This window comes from Lissotriton vulgaris, chromosome 1_1 (genome assembly GCF_964263255.1).
Source record: "Lissotriton vulgaris chromosome 1_1, aLisVul1.2, whole genome shotgun sequence".
NCBI lineage: Eukaryota > Metazoa > Chordata > Amphibia > Caudata > Salamandridae > Lissotriton > Lissotriton vulgaris.
The window spans coordinates 1,814,550,962-1,814,554,753 of record NC_141685.1 but is presented as its reverse complement, the minus strand read 5'-3'; positions in this window follow the sequence as shown (position 1 = coordinate 1,814,554,753).

Genomic DNA, 3,792 nt, shown 5'->3' with positions numbered 1-3,792 from the left:
CCCGATGGTCTGCCCTTCCCACCCCATTTGGCCATAGACTCGAAGGTTGCATATCCTGTGCGGGGGTATTGTTCTCTTGCCCACGTTTCCTGGAACAGGCAGATATCATATTCCTCTATGAATTCTGCCCATTCCTCGGAATCCAACTTATTGGCCAACCCAGCCACATTCCAAGAAAGTATCGAGAGTGTACCAGGTACCTCCCGCTCCTCCCTAGGATTATGGGGGTATCTGCACCTACTTGGCCTGGGCTGGCTGGGTTTTGAGAAAGGCATAGCCTCTGGTGCCGGGCGAGGAGTCAGATTGCACTCTTCAGAGGAGGCTTTGTCCTTCTCAGTACAGCCAGCTAAGCATGCATTAATGGTAGTGACTTCATCTATCTTAAGTTCAGTGGATGTGCCCCCCTCCCGATGATCATTGGGCTGCCCCTTCCTATACTTATTTTCACCCTTGATTTGATTATGGTCTCCCAAAACAGACGATTTCTCACTAATCCTATATGTTGACGGTGATACAGGAACAAAACAGGGAGGGGGATCAGACAAAGAGCTATGTGTGTCTAGTGCTGGCAGGGTGACATTTGCTCTATATGGAAGTCAGTCCACATCCTCGAGGCATCCGAATCTATTGTAGGTAGGGACTCCATTCTACCCTCCAAAAGCACCTTGCCAAAAATTCGCCGCCCCCCACTGCGCACCATTTCGTGCCGGCAACGTGTCCCAATTCCAGTTTCCACCCATTTGGGCTTGAGGACGCGGGGGATAAAAGTAGGTTAGTGATCTGGTTGCAATGGGAGAATTCACTCCCTGGTTTCTCCATGAGAGTATGTAGTGTGCAGTTTTAGGATCTTCAAATGAGACCATGACACAATCACCAGTGATGGATTTGTGCGATGTGCCTATCCAAGGAACACGCCGCACCATGAGAATTTTACTTCTCAGGTGATTGGGAAGTGGTCTGTTCACATTAAGCCAGTAGATGACCTTGTTTTTTAGGGATCCAAAATCCTCCTGTTGGTGATACTGAATTTCAGGCACCCCTGTGAGCAATACTACATATGGTCTAACCTCTGGGGGAAGATCAACATGACCCCTTTGATGGTTTTTCGAGTATTTGTGTCTGTGGGCATGTGTATCATGATCTTTGTTCCGGGGGGCAGCCGGTGCTTCCGGAGCTGGTACAGGTGGAGGCGGCACCTCATTTGTCCTTCCTGCTGCCCTATTTCCATTGGTGGTTGCAGGGACCTTGTGGCGAGGCTTTGGAACAGGTTTGGTTACCGTCATTGCTGGCTGGGTGGCAGCCACTACTGGAAGAGTATTGATCGCTGATGGTTGGATAGATGGTTTGTTAGCAGGGATGGTCAGGGAGGCGAGGTTTAGGATGCTTTTTTCCGTCTCAAGGAGCTGAGTTTCTATACGGGAAAGTCTGACTTCTAGAGGGGTCAGCAGTTTTTTTAACGTTTCCCACACAATTGTCAGGAATTCAACATCCTTCCCTTCAATCATACAAAGTGGCACCCCACCATTTTCATTTTCAATTACAAGATTCTTATGTTCCTCCACCATCCCCACTAGACTAGGATCTTGGGCTGGGGAAAAGCCATTTACCTTGGGAGCGGATGTGTAGGAAGGCTGGGCTATTGCTTGAGAAGGCAACTGGGCCTTTGCAACCTTGGCCTTTTTCCTAGAATAGGCAGTGGTGGTATTCCGCTTCTGTTTTTGATTGGGGCCCTTTAGTGAAAGGGGGGTGGGGGGGTACTCGGGCACCTGCTCTTAAGATCTGTGTTTGATAGGGTACCCATGGATGGCCCATCTGGCCCTCCCACCCTAGGTAGTGATGTCGGGCCTCCTGTTGAGCTTCGGCCTCCAATAGGAGAACTGCGGGAGACGAAACTGGTTGATGGTGGATAAGTGCCTGTGTTAAATTAGGTGCTGGACCCACTGTACGATCCGGTGTTTTGGCAAAAGCAAAGTGACCCAGAGAGGATTTCTTGGCATTGGCCAACTCCTGGGAGAGCCTTCTGGCAGCATCTAGCTCAATGGAGACCCTATGCTGCATCTTGTTAATCGCTTTGTCTATAGCAATATTGGTTCTGGTGATGAAGTCATCAAGTGTTCCATTTTGCAGTTTCCCCTTAGCTGCCCGGGGTCTGTGCTCGCGTGTGGACATCGCACTTTAGGTGATGCGTGCACCGCTGGGTGAAGTGAGGCAGAAAAGATGGAAGTGGGGTCAAGGTTATAGCCCGGACCGGACTCTCCCGTACTCGAACGGCCTCAAACGGCCCGCTCTTTGCCCGGTCTTCGCCCCGAGCTCCGCCCCGCGCGCGTCCCGCGATGCGCGTCCCGCGATGCGCGTTAGCAAGCCCACTTTTGGTTGGTAAGAAGGCGTGGCACTGGGAGGGGGCGCGGCTCGGGCGGGAAGAGGAACCAGCTGCGGATGTTTCAGGAATGCTGGTCCTCGTAGTCCCGCTCGCCGCGCCTCGCACCTCCTCTGCGGCCACGTCCGAGTGTCAGAGCCTGCACCCAAGTCTAGATGGAGAAACGACTTCTTTGCTACTCCAGTAGCAGGAACCAAGGTATGGCAAGGAAAATCCTCTCACGAGCGGCTCCCGCGGAGCGGGGGCCGCGAGAGGTAAATAACTGGCTGGAAGGAGGCGTGGCACTGGAAGGGGGCGCGGCTCGGGCGGGAAGAAGAACCAGCTGCGGATGTTTCAGGAATGCTGGTCCTCGCAGTCCCGCTCGCCGCGCCTCGCACCTCCTCTGCGGCTACGTCCGAGTGTCAGAGCCTGCACCCAAGTCCAGATGGAGAAACGACTTCTTTGCTACTCCAGTAGCAGGAACCAAGGTATGGCAAGGAAAATCCTCTCACGAGCGGCTCCTGCGGAGCGGGGGCCGCGAGAGGTAAATAACTGGCTGGAAGGAGGCGTGGCACTGGGAGGGGGCGCGGCTCGGGCGGGAAGAGGAACCAGCTGCGGATGTTTCAGGAATGCTGGTTCTCGCAGTCCCGCTCGCCGCGCCTCGCACCTCCTCTGCGGCCACGTCCGAGTGTCAGAGCCTGCACCCAAGTCCAGATGGAGAAACGACTTCTTTGCTACTCCAGTAGCAGGAACCAAGGTATTGCAAGGAAAATCCTCTCAGGAGCAGCCCCCACGGAGCGGGGGCCGCGAGAGGTAAATAACTGGCTGGAAGGAGGCGTGGCACTGGGAGGGGGCGCGGCTCGGGCGGGAAGAGGAACCAGCTGCGGATGTTTCAGGAATGCTGGTCCTCGCAGTCCCGCTCGCCGCGCCTCGCACCTCCTCTGCGGCCACGTCCGAGTGTCAGAGCCTGCACCCAAGTCCAGATGGAGAAACGACTTCTTTGCTACTCCAGTAGCAGGAACCAAGGTATGGCAAGGAAAATCCTCCCACGAGCGGCTCCCGTGGAGCGGGGGCTGCGAGAGGTAAATAACTGGCTGGAAGGAGGCGTGGCACTGGGAGGGGGCGCGGCTCGGGCGGGAAGAGGAACCAGCTGCGGATGTTTCAGGAATGCTGGTCCTCGCAGTCCCGCTCGCCGCGCCTCGCACCTCCTCTGCGGCCACGTCCGAGTGTTAGAGCCTGCACCCAAGTCCAGATGGAGAAACGACTTCTTTGCTACTCCAGTAGCAGGAACCAAGGTATGGCAAGGAAAATCCTCTCACGAGCGGCACCATTTCATTAACAAAGGGTCCCAAATGGCTTTTTACCATTGATCTCTCCTGTGCATATCATCAGATCTCCTTACATCCCATGAGCAGACGTTTTACTGCTTTCTGTGC